The following is a 19,435-nucleotide window of genomic DNA, read 5'->3' as shown; positions in this document are numbered from 1 at the left end:
TCAATTAAACGAAACCGTCATATTTTCAAGTAAAAACAAAACAATTAAATCAAAATTGCTTTAAACGAGTGAAACTCGACAACATGCAAACATAAACATTACTTTCGGACTTTAATTAGTACTAAAATTTTATTACACCATTTCTTAAAAACATTAACGACAATATAAACGTCGCCGAGCACATCTAAACTGTAATTAAATATATTATATATATATATATATAAATAATCATTTCAAAACTTCACTTTGTAATGTGATAATCGAGACACTAAGCAGTATCATACATATGTACCGTCTCAATTTATTTATCACTCATTAAAAATACGCCTCTCATTAAGGTATAAATCTGTATTAATTATATTATACAATTATAATTTAACTCATCAGGCCATCATAAAGTTACACAACACTTCTTTGTATGTTATAATACGAACTGCATAAGATATTTACAAACTGGTGTGTAAATCTTCGAGGATATGAACATGTGTATGTATGCAACGAACACGTGTACCGTGAAGGAAATGTGACTGTTCTTAAGAAACGTTTAAAGTAATAAAAAATATATTTTTTTATAATATAATAAGCGAATACAACATCCATAATATACTAGTCGGATTGCCCAGAATTTCTTCCGGTTGGGAGAAATTGAAAAAAAAACATACCATATACCATAAGATCTACAGAGATTTGTTGATTTTAAATTAAACATTGCCGATTTGGATTATGGACAAACAAACAGCCTTTCATTTTTTTATATAAATACATACATACATAGAAAGGTAATAAAATACAAACTGGTACCAACCGGCGATACTCGAGCTAATTTAATTAAAAAAAAACCCTTCCAAAAGCACCATAGCCTTTCAAAAACAAACTGCGGTATACATATATGTACATATGTATCTATAAATATATGTATGTATGTTACTTTGAGAAAAATTTAATGGTCCTCAGTTGAAAACTGTAGATAGTAGACAAACAAACAAACCTTCATTTTCATATATAATATGTACATACATATCCCTATACGTATATAATATGTAGGATTTAGTTTTATAACCTAGAAAAATGCATGTATGAATGAGTAGGTTAGGAAAATGAATGATTAGGTTAGGAAAATGAATGATGAAGTTGGTAACATGTCGTGTAACAGACTGTTGCGGCGCTCCGCCTATGTTTATAAACAATGTTTAAACCACTCAATGAGTTTCATTTCACTATACCTCCTATGTCACCTGACAACCAGATCCTACATATAGATATAAGGGGTCTACCTCACGGGACCGAAAGTGAAAAGCCCGAAAAAGCAAATATCGGAAGGCAAAGATCGAAAATCGAAAGATCTTAAGTCGAAAGATCAAACAAAAAGGGTACATGGTAAACAGTACTATGTATATATAATATATGTATATGAGTGGCATGCGGTGAAGTTATCTCTTTTTGTCACACAGCCTTGCTTAATGTGCGCGCGCAGGATACGGGAGGAAAAGCCTGTTCCTCTTGTTCCTGTTGTATCGTGCTCGCGCAAATTAAGTGAGGATGTACGTCGGGGGGAGAGAGACTTTTACCGCACGCCACTGATATATATGTATATATACTAACCGTTTTTCATATGTATGCATGGTAAACGAACATTTTCGACTTTTTGACATTCAGTGTGGTGACGGTCACCCAGATATAAGATAGAACTAAATTAAACTCGAGCTAAATTATAGCCTTCCAAAACCCACTAACAGTAAAATTATGTAAACCTATACCAATTTGGTAGTCCAAACATACATACATACATATGTACATATTTATGTTTTACATACATACATATATGTATACCAGGAAGGCTTGACAGGAAGACCCCTATGCGCCTTCCTGGACAATTAATTATAAACAATGCAGCATTTTATTATTACATAAATCACTGTATTTCCAGAAGCTGAAGAACACTAAATAACAATTAATTACAGAATTAATCCATTGAGACATCTATGGATTTTAGATTTGTACATAATTTTTACAAATTGTACACACAATAAATACAGAAGATTTGTGACAACAGGAAAGATGATTTTTTGCCAATTTTGAGGAACCGTTTCAACAATGATCAGCTAAAATTGGCAAACTCTGGTAAGAAACGATCGATTTGGAGTCACAAATACCCCCAAATCTAGCCAACAGTATAGCGGATCGAACCCACTGATCACTTGGTGCTAAACATACACGATACCATTAAACCACACTGCTGGCTATATACAATACAAGCATATAAACATAAATTTTTTAATGAATTCACTAAATTGGTTCACCATTTCAACACTTGCAAGTCTCATTCCGCCACCCTGACCCAACCGATAAGATTCTGCATATATGTATATAAGATACTACATATATGTATATAGGATCCACACATATGTATATAGGATCTACATATATGTATATAGGATATAATTTATAAACAATCATAATTTTATTTATATAAAGAAAAATCACATACAATGTTTGAAAATGTGTGTGATCATAAATCGTAGCGTGCAAAATTGAGCAAGTTTCACCGACTTTCGCGAGCTTTTCATCTCAATTATCCACACAAGGTTGTGCTCCATATCCCAGACCTCACTTTAGACCCAATCAATTTTGACCGTTAAGTTTACGACGGGTGCTGGAGCGTTTTTTGTCCCGATTGATCAACGATTTTCCTCGGGGCGCGGAAGTTGCATCGACTTTCGCAACGTTGCAACAACTCTAATTTGCAAAATTAAATTTTGCACGAAATGCTCGCGAACAAAGAGCCCGAAGGAGATCACAGAACACAACTGCGGTTGCACAATCGCAAATGTAATACAATAAAACAAAAATCGTCTGTGAACGACTGACTCACTTCGAGGCACGATTCGGTCCGGATCTTTGGAAACCGCTTAAAACATAAATTCATCAATATTAAATAATAATAAACAACAAAAAAAAAATACTGCAAACCTACGATTGTTCATCGCCGAATCGGCGAACTTTCTTTTTTTCGTATTTGTCTATTTATTATGTATATTTTTGCAATTGTAGAATCGTTTTGATGTAATTTCGTTTCGTTGGCGCCAAATTGCTCGTGACCGATTTATTACTGCCTATTCATTTGTAAATCGTTACACATACATACGTACATATGTATGTATGTATGATTATTTAGCTAATCGAAATTTTCTCCTACGAAAGAATTGTCATAAATTGTCAGTCGGGGCCATTTTGAAAAATATCGTGTAGCGAAATTTTTACACGCAACGATCGTCGTGTGCAACTTTACGTGAAATTTGTACAATTTTCATTGAAAATCGCAATAAAACATAATTTAAAACATGTACGAAATGAATTATGTATCTCGGCGATGACTTTGAAACCAATTTACCGATTTTTTACATGAGCTAGTTTAATTATTATCAATCAATCTAGTGGACATGAATATCAATGTCACTTCATTTCCTTTCGCTAGGAAACACTAAAATGTGCCTTTTCTAATACACACACTACGTATTATATATAATTATATATAATAAAAATTTATATTAATTTTTTTTTGTACATATACATATATTATATATTTAAATATTTACTCTGGTTTATTTTAACTGGAAATATTTTATAAATGTTTTTTATGTCGCAATGTCAAAATGATATACATATGTAAATATGTGGTTTCCTATTATGCCAAAACCACAAAGATTAAAATAAGGCAATACCTACATATACTTATAAAGGTCTATTAATACTATCCAGCACTGCAAGACAACAGCCCGGAACAGCAGTGCACGGACACGACTACTTTTATTCATACTATACAGCAGCAAACGTTCAGACAAGTTTTGGCCGAGTGCAAGGTAAAATCGGCTTACATATACATTACAGAGTGCGACTACACGGTGCAATATTGCTTTCGTGGTATCATTGAGTCAACATTGTCGCAATATGACGCTTCTGACATGTACTGCTGTATAATATGAAAAGATTTAGTTGGCCTACTGCTGTTACATCTACACCACGTGCAAATTACGGAACACATGAATGTGTCCACATAGAGTGTACCAAAGAATACTTTTCGTACTGCTGTTTACGTGCCAGTTCTGTGCCAGTATGAATGTACTAAATGTATTAAAAAAAAATGATGACTGAATCAGAAACTATTAAAATTGACTTAAGATGTATTTTGGACAAAAATATATGAATTATGCTTTAAAATAAATTGTAAAGACTGGAAATAGATTTTAAAAAATGCATTATATTTTAAAAAATCTAAAAATCACTGACCAGTTTTCATTCATAGATTAAAATACTACGAGACAAACATTTGAAATCAAATAGTGAGAGTTTGTTTACATTTACCATACATTGAAAGTACGATCAATATACAAGTCCTATAGCATGTTTTTGACTATTTTTGTATTAAAAAATAATGACAAGTATCGACATGCAAACGCACATAGGTAAGGCCAACAGGCGACTGCATGACTCAACAGCCACGCGCCAAAAGCGACGAAAACAAAATCTTACAAAAATATAGCTGTCTCTTTCTCTCGCATTGATTCATCGATCAACAAAAATATGCAAGCGAACAGTCAAAAACATACATTAAATCATCTTGTAGTTCATTCTAGGAATACAAGAAATATAGGGTGTATATACATAGCTTTGAAAACCACATAGTTATTACGAAAAACTTAAAAATTGAGGCACTTGCATACCCCACTTCGGTGAGGGGGAGTTAATCGAGACATTTGAAATGTTATTTAAAATACATTTTATTTAAAAAAAATAAAAACAGTACGTACAAATCATAACTAACATACACAATAATCTAAACGTCAGCTCACATTAACCGGAATCCCCGGTAAATGTGCACACAAAATTGCGTACGCTTCGTACACACACAGTTTCATAACGATTTTAATCGACAGCGTCTACGAAGATCTATCGACCATTATGATTTATTGCACAACTGGTGCACAAAGTGTGTCAAGTTTTTTCTGATTTTTTTTTCTCCATTTCCCTCCACACGTTCCATACGTCATAACAGCTGGCCCGACAGCGTGCTCGTTGCAGCGTACATGCACAGAGAGATATGTATTATAGATACACATCGCGAGCCACAGTTTGACGAAATGTCACCCAGCTGAATGAAACGCGGGGGAAAATGTCGACAAACTGGATTCACTCACTAACGAAACAAAGAGATTATTATTTTTTAAGGTTTAATTGTACGTCTGGCGACAAGTGTCGACACGGCGACAGCAACGCGCGCCACGTGTTGTGAAACTGTGGCGTGACGCTCTGCGCTCGGGCAAAAACGAAATCGAAAGTGTAGCAAGTGAGACTGAACTCATTTGCCGCACTAGCGTTGCTCAAACTGGCCAATCTTTCGCTTTATCTATCTCTAATTACAATATCGGATTAGATGCGGCACAAACAATGAGAAATTATTGTGTTAAAACTACTTATTTATTTCATTTTTATTAACATAGTGCTATAACGGACTGCTCAGAATCGACACTTATGGGCCAAAATGACGTGGCTTTTAAAACAGGGGACTAGGTATAACCAAAAAAAAATGATATAAAAAATATATTTTTAATTTATAAATTATAATAATTTGTCTTGAAATGGTGAGTATTATTTTACATGTTTGTGCTGACAAAAATAGCCCACCCTCCCTCACCGAAGTGGGGTATGCAAGTGCCCCAGTTTTTACGTTTTTCGTAATAACTATGTGGTTTTCAAAGCTATACAACTCACATTTCTTGTATTCCTAGAATGAACTACAAGAAATTTATTTTAATAGATTTTGTATGATTTAAAAAAGGGGTACATTGTAAAAAAATACATTTCTAAGTTTAAAAGTATGATTTAAAGGCGGTAGCGATATGTCATGTTTTTGATTGTTCAAAAAAAACACAAAAAATGGTTCACTATTGTCAATTTCTTGCAAAGCAAGAGAGAAAAACGACGCATTTTTTCTCTCTTGCTTTGAACACTGGTGGAGCAGTCTATTGTTATTTGAAAAGCATCCTTCCAACGCCGATCCTTGCTAATAACACACGCTAATCATTGACTATAAAAATTATTTATATGTATTACAAACATATATACAAGGAAGGCTTGACAGACCCCAATGGGCCTCCCTGGACAATTAATTATAAACAATGCAGCATTTTATTATTACATACTCTATTTCCAGAGGCTAAAGAACACGAAATAACATTTAATTACAGAGTTAATCCATTGGGACTTCTATGGATTTTAGATTTGTACATAATTTTTACAAATTATACATACAATAAATTACAGAAGATTTGTGACAACAGGAAAGATGACTTTTTGCCAATTTTGAAGAACAGTTTCAACAATGATGAGAAAAAATTGGCAAACTCAGATAAGAAACGATCGATTTAGAGTCACAAATATACATTTCTAATACATAAAAAAATACATTTCTAATACATAAAAAAATTACATTTCTAATTTTCAAAGTATGATTTAAAGGCGGTAGCGATATGTCATGTTTTTGATCACAAAACCACAAAAAATGGATCACTATTGTCAATTTCTTGCAAAGCAAGAGAGAAAAACAACGCATTTTTTCTCTCTTGCTTTGAACACTGGTGGAGCAGTCTATTGTTATTTGAAAAGCATCCTTCCAACGCCGATCCTTGCTAATAACACACGCTAATCATTGACTATAAAAATTGATGAATGTTTGCTAATTTGTCAGCTATGCGAATCTGCAGTTTTCAATATTACTGCAAAGAGCTATTAAATTTGATACTAATATATTAAACAGAGCAAAGCGCTTTTTGATACCTATTTTGCAAATTTGATACCTAAATATATTAAAATATTCCGGTAAAGTTTCATTTCTTATTTAAGAATTTCATCCACCCGAGCAACGCCTGACAATTCGGCTATAAAAAAAATGTTTATAAGTTTTAATTTTATTTGCTATACAAATTCATTTAAATGCAGAAAAGTACATCAATTCATAAAAAATCCCGCACAAAAAAACGCAGTAATACTTTTAAAGCTTATTGCACCACTTAAATAATGCACATTATATAAAATAAAATATTCAAATTAAAAATAATTTAAGATAAAATCGAGGTTGCTTCGAATGAAATTTAGCAAAAAACAAAAGCCAAAAATTTCTAAAAAAAGCTGCATAGCGATATCCGAACCAATAAACAACCAAACAAAAACTCTCACATGCAATTGCAAAAAAAAAATCCACCAGCATATCATATCATGATATATGATATAATATCAAAATACAAGTTTACGATACCTTTATTATTATTACTGTGCCACAAATACAAATAATTGTATTAATTAAAAATACGCAACTCGCGAACGTAACCGTATTAGTGTGTCGCGCATAATTAGTCGGTCAAGACGTGACGTAACTTTATCAATACATATGCATATAATATCAATAATAATAATTAAATTTATATTTATTCACATCGAGAAAAGGGGTAAAGGGGGGGGGGGGGGAAACCTTGACGTTTTCGAAACATGACCGGATCCAAAACCGACTTTATTGACATCTATAAAGAAATGAAATTCAAAAGATTACCAAAGCAGTTCCAAAACCTTGAAACGAGAGTTTGATTGATGTGTTATTATTGTATTTATATACGCGAGAAATCATCATGATGACTCGTCTTGAGACAAAGGAAGCGATTTGCCCTGTGTGATATAAATATTATTATATAGTACATATACTATATGTAATATTATATATACTATGTATGTATATGTGAGAGCGTCAAATCTCGAATCATTATACACTGACTAGTAAGTGTGTACAGGTCTATTAGCTACAGAAGGCGCGTGCACAGTACTCATACAAATGCATTTTTCATTTACAGACTGTTATTTATATATTTTATTTCAACCGATCGTGTAATGTTTTTAAGATCTATGATATAATTTGGGTGGCATATTTATTTAATATTTGAATACGTACCACGAATAAAATGATAAATAGCATTTTTTTAAATTATAAGTAAAACAAACGTACGTATGCAAAAATTAATACGAATTAAAAAATGAGAAAAAAATATAGGATATAAATTATATTAAACAGGAAATAAGTGATTTTAAAAGTGTTCGAATTTTGATAATAATGCAGTCCTTTTCATTATTATGTATAGACATTCTTCTTTGTCGGCTAGTATTAAGTCCCGACCGTTACAAAGATAATAAAATAAATTCGCAAAGAAATAAAATTAATTCGTTACTTCTTTGCTCGTTTTGGATAGTCTTCTGTTTCTATACAATGTCGTATCATAATTCTTCTACGCCACTTAATTCTCCATCACTTGAAGAATCCATATATTCGCTATATTTCCGTTTATACGCTAGCTTTGGTTTTTAGCCAAAGCTTACGACGCTAGATTCCGCAGATGATATCTGATACGCAGATTTACTAGACAAGGTATACACTGACGCGCGAATTCATGCACATGATGCTGTGCACTAGTAAATCTGCTAACAGATGAAATTTGAGTGGTTTGAAAGCTGACCAAAGTTTGACGTTGCTCTTCCAATGAATTTTATTCTCAAGAATATAACTGGTTGTGTTCAAATAGCTAATTTATTGTTGAATTGATACGAAATAGACAATAATTAACAAGGTTAAATCCATTGTAGAAGTTTTACAGTTACGTATGAATTTATGAATTTAAACGTAAACATGTTCACTAATTCTCCCGTATATAAGGTTTTTGAGCTATTTTTATTCCTATTATGCTGTACATTAACATTAGAATAATATAATACTAAATGATTACTAACAAAATTAAATTAAAATTGTAAAATAGAAAGTGATCGGTAAATCAGAAGGTATTAAAATATATATAAGATGTATTGTGAACATAATTTAATCATAATAAAAAGCATTTAAAAATTTACTGGGTGATTTTGATGATGCATACACTTACTAGTCAGTGTATACTGATTCGAGATTCACTCTCTTGCTGTTGTAACATGTATAATATGTAAAGAAAATTTTGAACTTACATAAATGAAACACGCGTATTTTCACATTCCGAATAATGGACCGTTGAAAATTCAATTTTCCGAGAACTTTTCGTCAAAGTATCCGAGATTCTGAGCTGTAAGCATCTCGCATTTTCCGAAATATTTACATTATTGATTGCGGCCAATCTACCTTGACGGTTTTGAGTGTTTTTTGTGCGGATATTAAATCGGCGTTAAATCATATTTTATTAGCGGTAGCGTGTATCAAAAAACGCACTTCTACGATCGTTAATCAAAGCGAGCACAAATTTATTCGCAAATTTAACACGCTATCGATTTCGGTGTGAATATTGGATTTTTTTTAATGAATTGTTGTCTCTAATACTCATATTAAATTTTTTTGCCAACAAGATTGATGATTGTGAAGTGTGTACCTGTTATTAACTTCTTAATGCTTCATTTTCACTTCAATGCATTCCGATAAGGTTTATATATTACATATTGAATTACATAACTGTGAAAGCATCTTGATTTATAAATAAATAAATTTATCCAATTTTTCACATTTATTTTGCATAAATTTTTAAACACATTACCTATGTATATGCATACATATACATATAGTCATATATTTTTATAATTTATATATGAATAACAGTTTTTTTTTTCATTATTTTTAATATTAATTCAATCAATTTGTTTTATTATGAAAAAAATACCGAATATAAAACCAGCAATTTTATTTTTAGAAAAAAATATGAATGAAATCTACCTGCTTGTTATAAAATTCTCAAAATTTTTCCACATACATATATAATAAGTTCCGCTTTAATAATTAATACAAATTCAAACTCACTCTTTTATTATATATATATGTACATATTTATATATGTACGTATATAGCAAATCAAAAATAATACACAAGCCTACATAAAAATACCTATTTAATTATTCAAATTAAAATTGTATACATAACTTTCATTACAGAATTTACATATGTATGTACATACATACATAGTAAATGATAATACGCATAATTTTACGACCTTATTAATATTCCCATTGATAAAACTTAATTGTTTAATTTCAATAACAATGGACAAGCAATGCAAAAAATTTTTATTGATTAAAAACAAATGTAAATTGATTAAATTATACATATTCTATTATAATATTTATATATAATATATCAATCAAAATCAAACCCTACCTATGCATATTAATCTGTCATTAATATAATCTATCATTATTAATATTTAAAGTATGCAACGCATCTTCAAGGACTTGAAAAAATAATCTCACACACACCACTATCAATTCCGATGTTAAACACTGAATAATTTACAATAAATAAATATAATAAGAGTCGAATGAATAAATTTACATTGAACGAACGTGTCTTTCAATCTCCCGTTCAATTTTATTTGAACAAAAAAAATAACAACGGTTGGGAAATATTGTCGCTTATTTATCGTCATATGCAATTCAAAAGTTCACGGATCGTCGAAAAAATACATTCATATTTACAAAGAATCGAATTATTACATATATTATGTATACATTTTTCTTTAATTCACCGTCCGAATGCCACGACGGACACGTTTCGACCTTTCACCTCTTTATTGAAACGAAAACGGAACTGCCATTGTTGTTGTTATTACAAATAAATAATATTTAAAAATAAACGGATAAATGCGGCGAGTATGACGAGACATTAGTTACGGCGCGAACATGCGGAAGTCGAAATTTAATCATTATTTTAATACTAAGAACGGTCAATTCCGGTATGATTTTCCCATACATACATATGTACATACTATGTACTCACGAACCGTCGGAAAAATATTTGCGATTGAATTCAACTTTTCACTCAATCTTCTACAGCAAGATTTTCTAAAATCCCATCGTAGAAAAATTGAATAAAAAATAATAAGAATATACTTAAAATTTTGGTATTTGTTACATGGGATGACATTTAATCCTAGAAAAATTAATTCCATTCAAAAACACTATATCTATATTCAGAATGAATGCGTAATCAAAAGGAAGGACATAAGCTCATCTTTTCCAAATTTCATAGTCCATAAGCTATTCTTCTTCTGTATTCTAGATTTTTTGGAAATATTTGAACACCGATAAGGAAAATATTTCTCATCCTAATATCATTTGTTTCTGGTGCAAAAAACTTTTTGTAAACTTTGTGTTTTCTTTTAGTAATTTTGAAAATAATGGAATATCGTTGTTTCCATTAAAATTATTCGAGAAAAAGTCGCAAAAATCTTGTAGATACGCTTTAAAAAAATTACCAATTACAAGATATTGGTAATTGATAATGGATTTGTCTGCACACAAATCGTCAAACAAGTCACTAGCAAACTGTCTGTCGTAGCGATTTCTCAAAAACCAATAACTGATCTGCTAACAGATTAAGCTTTTGTTAATAACACAATGCAATCCGTTGATTGGGCCTTATTTTGTTAAATTACAATACTTTTTAGAAGCTTTTTATCAGTTTCACTAGGTTTTTGTTACTTCCCAAAATTTGTGAGCTGATTTTGAACCACTCTTCGATCGCTTTGATACTTTGCAGATATACGGAGACTAGTTGCAATCAAAGTAAGCAAACGTATCCAACATGACGCTAGATGTATTTAATCATTACAATTTCATCAGAATCAACTCTCAGATCGACATGATGACAGCTTGCTTTTCGCAATCCCCTCAAAACTTCCTCACAACCTCTCAACTTATACAACTCACAAATAATACGTAATTAAAGTTTTATCAGTTTTTTCACACTATCTCATTTAACAGTAAAATTTATTTATTTGACAATATGATTCCAAAATTTAACAAAAGATACTCAGAAATGAAGTTGACTGATTTGCTTCTCATATCATACAAACATACATACGCAGTCAGAACTTTAGGTCATCGACTTTAGAGAGTCTTTAATTAATATTACGTATTAGATGTATTATGAGCATTTACAAGAATTGTGAATAGATTTTTGAGCTTTTTTTCCTATTATTATGCTGTACATTAACATTAGAATAATATAATACTATGATTACTAACCAAATTAAATTAAATTGTAAAATAGAAAATGATCAGTAGATCAGTAGCTATTAAAATAGATATAAGATGTATTGTGAACATAATTTCGTAATAATAAAAAACATTTAAAAATCAAAAAAAAAAGTACGCAGTCAGAAACTCAACGAGAGACTTGTCTGCGGACAAGTGTGAGATTTTAAAACCCCTTGAAATCTTTACGAATCACCAGAATCGCGCATACAAAGCTTGGGAAACACCGCTCTTCAGCATCCCAAGTGCAATGCATTCAATAATCAAAGTTGACAATGCAACGTGCGTATGAGGAAACGTTGAAATAATGACACCTACCATTAATTTGAATGTTTGCAAGCGATCGAACGTGACACGTATGTACCGGCTCTCGACTCGAAACATTCGTGTTTACTTTAATTATTCGTTTAACATAACTACGTGCATATTTTACGTCGCACCTGACCACGCGAGACGTACAATGCTATTTATTTGTATATGAAAATAAATAAATAAGTTAATTAATTCGGCCGTGAAACGAGTATGAACTCGGCGCGCGCAACATTTGACACCTCCTATACGGGTGAATTTGACACTGTGTCAACATTATCAACACTTTTAATACGCACCCGGAAACGGTTTTGAATCGAGACCTATCAAAAAATGAATATTTTCAATACGAACAAATACAATATCACTATTCTCATACTGTAAATCATTAAATTGACATTTAAATTATGTTCATAGTAATATTGATTATTTTGCGGGTTTGGAATCGGTTTTATTTGTGCGTTATAATCTTATGATAGTCCGATTTGTTGCGGTTAATTATTTTTATGTCGGTTCGGTTGCGCAACGACTCGATAGAAAGTATGGAAAGGTTTTGTCCAACGAAGTAAGTAAGTAGTGAGTAAAATTTTTATCGATTTCGCACTCAAAATCGCGTAAGTGCACAATCGATCGCATAAATTGCATTTTTAGAGACCGGTTTTTATGGCAAAACCGGTAGTGTCGAACGTTTGAGCCGGTTATGGCGAATTTTCGCGTTATTTAACGAGTCGAGTTCGTTTCGAGTGAAAACTTGACGACTTTTTTTTGCATTTTTTTTTTTTGACACACTTGTGATATGATTTTTTGGAGATTTTATAATTCCTAGAATTACTGACTATGCAATGCGTCGAAGTTTCTCAATGGCTTATTTGGCGGATTATATCGAGATTTATTTGAAGAAAATCCATCTACAAACTATTCTACACGTACTTATTGAAGATTGAAAATATCAACTTTCAAGTTTGTATTAAAAAAATATGTAAGAGTAAATATTATGTTTTTTATCATTTTTATTGAGAAATTTATATATTTAAATAAATTTATATATATAAAGATTTATCCAATAATCAAAGATCGGCGTTGGGATGGTGCTTTTCGCAAAAAAAAGTTCACTATTGTCAAGCATGCTTTTTGGCTACCTTGCTTTGTACATTAATGGAGCGGTTCATTGTTATTTCAAAAACACCGATATATAGATTTAATTAAGGGCGCATACGCAGAGTGGTATGCGGCACGATTTTTTAATATAATTTTGGACATGTAAAAAGAGCGCTTGCACGCCCGATCTATGCAATGGCAATCCAAGCTAAAACTCACCCCCTGGAGTGTTTTCTGTAACATTTACCCTTGTTTTTAGAGGGATCGATAAAATATTTGAAGAAATGTACAATAAACTTGTCGAAATAATAATATCGTACGGATCAACATGACATGAGAATACGCCCATCACAGCTGGAGTCTACCTAGGCAGGCCATGCCGTACGATTCAGGGTATATGCGCACAGAGGTGTTAGAGCACAAACATACAACATTTGAGACGAAGATGACAGCTATGGATACTGGTAAGACATTAGTCCTATATTTGCATTTTTATTTATTTATTTATCTATACAGCTATATATCAATTTTTATTTTACTTTACACGACATCTACAGTCAAACATTGTACATAATAATTTTAAGTATTATTCAAGACCAATTACAAACATCGATTAACAATCATACATGGACAAATTTGCAGCGTTTTACAAACCCGCGAATTCCAGATACGGTAAACTCGAACTTTGCGAGAAGTATGTAGGGCAGGGTTGCCAATTTGTTAGAACCGTTTCAATGAAATTATATTGACAAACTTTGAAACAGATTGAAATTAACAAGCTCTGATAGGAAATGATTGACCTTGGAGTCACATATCCAGGGTCTGACTAGCAGCACAGCCAGGGATTGAACACGTGACTACACAATTGAAAGAATTTCACGCTTACTAAGCCATACTGCTGGTCATGTACACTGACTCGAATAGTCTTCTCTGCAGATTCAGTCGACCCCCCCCATAAGTGAAGATTCACTGTCCATATCGGAGATTACATTCAACTCTATATGTTTGTGCCTTTAAAATTTGCCCAACAAAAGTACTCAAATGAGACCCAAGATAATGCAAAAGGAAAGAAACCACATTTGTGGGTTATAAAAGTATTAGACTGGCGAAATTGAAAGGTGAATGGAGATTTATCAAATTAGCACCGAGTCTAAAGGGAAAAAACAACATGGGAAAATAAGAGCAACAAAAATCTGTTGGAATCCTACTTTTACAAGATTCAGATAGTGTTCTTTTCTGCACATTAGGTCGACCCCCCAATGGTGTCAGAATACGCTCCTCATATGTACCTGAAGCTTACGTCAAGCTCTATTTGATTGTGCATTTAAAATTTGAACAACAAAAGTACTCAAAAGTATATTCTAGAGAGTGTCGAAGGAAGCAAACTACATTTGTGGGTTACAAAAGTAATGGACTCACAGTATTAAAAGGTTATAGGAGATTTATCCAATTAGCAGTGAGTTTAAAGGGAAAAACTTAAGACGATCTGTTAGAATACTGTTAAAAGATTACTCAATTAAGCTGGATATGGTATGTTCTATGAAGGAATACCAGTAGAGTATTTCAGCGAGAAAATTTAGCTGAATACAAATGTTAAAAGGAATAAATGCCTAGTCTAATTTGATAGTGAATATCCACACGTGTGAAAATCTATAAAAATGCCTATAATTACTAACAAATTGGAAAATTTACCGGCAATAATTGCAAAATCAATCATCTTTCATTAACGATGCTAAAATGTCAGATAGATAAATCAACCATTGTCTCAATTGCCTCAACGATTATCATACAAGGGCAAAACATATCATCATTTTGTTTATTTCCTATTGAATTGACATAATATAGTACGTACATACATACATATATGCCTATTATTATTGTGCGCATGTGAACTTTTCCTGTATAAATTAATACGTATTGAAAATTATCATATTTTAATTGAATATCAAGGCATATTGTTTTCAAAAAAACGAAATCGATTAATTATAATCAAAAAGTGTCATAATGCAATAAAATAGACATCAATCCCGATAGCAATAAATGACAGCCCGGCAAAGATGTTATTATTATTTAACCAGCGGCGTGGACCAGTGGTTAGCATATTATGCTTTCGAGCAGAGTGGTTACGGGTTCGAGTCCCACTACAGTCCCGCTGCTGGACAGACCCTGATTTGTGACTCCAGGTTGATCGTTTCTTATCAGAGTTTGCCAATTTTTCAGATTTTTTTCAGTAAAATTGGCTTCTCCTTCCTATCTCTCTTGTTAATCTCAAGTTATTCAGCGTTTTGAGGTTCGCCAATTCGATAATAAAATGCTGCAAAAATTTCTCCATATATTTCACTGTGCATGTTTTTATGAATTCCCATTGTATAAAATACAGTTTAAGTGCTCTCGTCGCTTTGGAACGATCTGTAAAGGCGAGTGTTCTATGAAATAAAATTATTTTTGTTTTTAAATGTGACTTTTGTTGTAGGTAAATATGAAGTACATTTATCATTAATATGCTATGCTTACATCGACATTAGCTTTGTATGTATGTACCTTCATTTACTTAATTGCATTTAATTTTTTTTTGTCACAATTGATCTAGTAGCAGCTCTAAATTCCGTCACGCTTAATTACCACTTTTACTTTTCAAATTGATTCAACGGCGCGTCAAGACGAAAAAAAGCAAGATTAGCTCTTAACTGGAACAATAGCTCGTGAGAAATGAGTCGTGCGTGAGAAAGGCGGCGTGGTGTTGCTTTTTAAAAAAGCCGATAAAATTCCAGGACATTCGTCAAAGTTACGTGCTATTATCTAACGCGGCGGCTACTGTTGCCGATTTTTTCGCCACTTTTCGCGAGTGAATGCTCCGTCAAGTGCACGCGAGCCGAGTTGACGAGGCGAGAGTGGTGAACCAGCTCGAGACGGCACTTTCACCTTCATCAGCGGCTGCTGCACTCTCTGTAATTGGTGCGAGATGATGATGACCAGTTCTGAGTGTCGCAGCAGATCGATTCGAAACGTTTGGCGAACTTTGCGCGGCCTTGAATCGACGTCGACCCACAATCATTCCTCTCAAACACACACCGATGATGATTCGCAAACAAATCTTGCCCTCAAATCCTCACCCAGATCCGATCCAAATATCTGATTAAAAAAATCGCGGTCGGCTCCAAGTTTAAGCCTTCAAATCTACTCGTTTTGGCGACTGTTCGGGTTTGGCGTACTGACCTGTCTGTGTAGCGCTGTGACGATAGGCAGAAGAACTGCTATGAGCAGCACTCGTTTGGCTCCCATCGTCTCGTTGGGAAATCTGCAACAATAGAGAGGAAAAAATCGTTAAAAATACTATTGAAAATTTAAGATGCTATCTCGATTAACTCCAACAAATCATCCGTTGTAATGACTCAATAGCAAAACAGCAAGCAATTCAAAGCCATTGAACTTTCGATACACAATCGTGTACTTGGATAAAAATGAACCAAGCTCAATTCTATCAAGAAATAGACAACATTCGAATTTTCATCACCAACCAACCAGTCCATACCCACATATACAACTAGACACTTATCATTCTGCCATACAAAAACAACAACAAATCAAAAACACCATAGCTAAATAGCCCTAAGGAAGTAAAACCCAGCTTGGAAACCTTCACAGATCAACAGGCGAATAATTGAATCGCAAGTACACCACAAAAACATACCAATGCGGAAGCACATGCCCTCAACTATTTATCTATAACTTGCACGATTACACGTCGTTCTTGACCCCAACGCACTTGCTACAACATAATAGCCTCATTACAGCCTCGTGTATATGCATTCACGTGCCTCTTCTTCTTTTCATACCCACTTAGATGATTGCACACCCACAATTCGCTATTTACACGAACCTCGCCGTTTCAAAAGTCGACCTTCCGCGTTAAATTAGCAGTCGAGATAAAGAAATTCGCGTGGAAACCTTGCGAAAGGTGCAATTTCTTTTGTGTTCGAGTGAACTAGCCGCCATTGAAACGTTGAGAAAATGGTACACAAAAGAGCCGACAACTGAATCACTGTCACGGACAATCGATCCTCTTTGATGATTTTGCCGTTAAGCTTTGTGACGTTGCACAATTCAGCTAATGCGTGTTTAATGTGATGTAAAATTTTCGTCTTTGTGATTTATTTCGACTTTTTTTCCCACTCTCTCGCTCTTCTTTTATTTCTATCAATATGTCGCTGTGTTTCTTTTTCATTTCGATATGTCTGAAATGAGTTATATTGCATTTCACTGTAATTGAATGTGGACACAAAATCCACTCTTATATGTGCGTTTTGTCTTCTTCCTTTTCTCGTATGAGTGAGAGGAAGTTTACATATCTATTTTACTTCCTGTCTCTTACTTTCCATTTTCTGTTATATTTCGATTGTATTTTACTATGCAACCACACATGCAGATACATATATTAAAAAAATTCTATCCTACAATATATAATACTTTCATCTATTTCAATTCATTTACAATCTTCTATCAATATATACCTACATATATGTATAATTAAATTGTCTTTGAAAGACTTGTACATTAAAAAACATTATGTACCTTTAATCAATAACAATTCTATATATGAAATAAATTATGATAAATTCCTTTAAATATTGATTCAAAACATCTCTATTCTTAATCAAAACATCTCTATTTTCATTTTAATAACATTTTGAATACCCTTCTTTATAAATTTTAATAGTAGATACCCACAGCGAATTGCACTAATAATGCTATTGCATACCAATAGAGAGGTCGTGGGTTCAATTCCCAATCAAATACTCTACCGGCGAGATCTGGTTATTAAAAAACCACAGATCGACCGTCTCTTGTTAGAATTTTTCGATTTTTGTTAGTTTAATTATTGTGACGAGTCCAATAAATCGGTATCCTCCCCCCAGTTTCTCACAAGTTCTTATAAAATGCTACCTACATCCAAATTTGCTGTGTATCAAAAATTTGTTGATTGTCCATAGATGTTTCTATTGTATTCTATGTACAAAATAATATGAGTCGCCTTGATACAATTCCCGGGCCGTTATATTTGAAAGTGGCAAAAGTTCGTTTATTCTGCAAGATTTTGGACATATCGAATTAAAATAAATGAATACAATGAGTGAATTAAGTCAAACAGAAATGGTGTTTTCGGAACTAAAAATTGGACTTATGCCACTTTCAAATATAACGGCTCGTATGTGTATTATATGTATGTATGCATGTAATTAAAAAAAATCATAAAAAGAAATGTTACGTTTATTATTACTAGTTTTCTTTTATATTACACAAAAACGATTCATGACATTTTCATACAAAATTTTTCTATAATAATACATTTGCCTCACTTTATTTTCTCAACAAAATGAACTAAGCACTTAAAATCTAAATTTTTATTTTCCTAATCATTTTACTCGCATAACCAGAGATCGGCGGACAAGTTGCTTTAGCCCACAAAAAATGGTTCACCATTGTCAATGACTATTGTCTACCCTTTTTTCGCTCTCTTGCTTTGTACGGCAATAACAGATCTTTGCTCATAACTAGTCACCGGACCCAGAAGGTGCCGCGTATTGTTCAAAGGTTGTAAATGCATTGTTAAAGGTTTGCCGAACCTTTTTTACAAAGGATTTACAACAACGCAACAATGAATAGCACTGTGACTATCCTACCTCTACTCATAACACATATTTCTAAATTTGTACAACATCCCTCAAAATTATCTTCAAAACGGCAAAACTAATCTCAATAACTTAATCTCAATCTCAAATGATTACCTAAACACAATCTGCTTTAGATCGTCGACTTTAGAGAATCTTTAATTAATATTACATATTAAATGTATTATGAGAGCATTTATAAGAATTGTAAATAGGTTTTTGAGCTCCTTTTCCTATTAAGGTCTGTTCATACCTATCCA

This window comes from Arctopsyche grandis, chromosome 3, assembly GCF_051622035.1.
Source record: "Arctopsyche grandis isolate Sample6627 chromosome 3, ASM5162203v2, whole genome shotgun sequence".
Lineage (NCBI taxonomy): Eukaryota > Metazoa > Arthropoda > Insecta > Trichoptera > Hydropsychidae > Arctopsyche > Arctopsyche grandis.
This window is presented reverse-complemented; position numbering follows the sequence as displayed.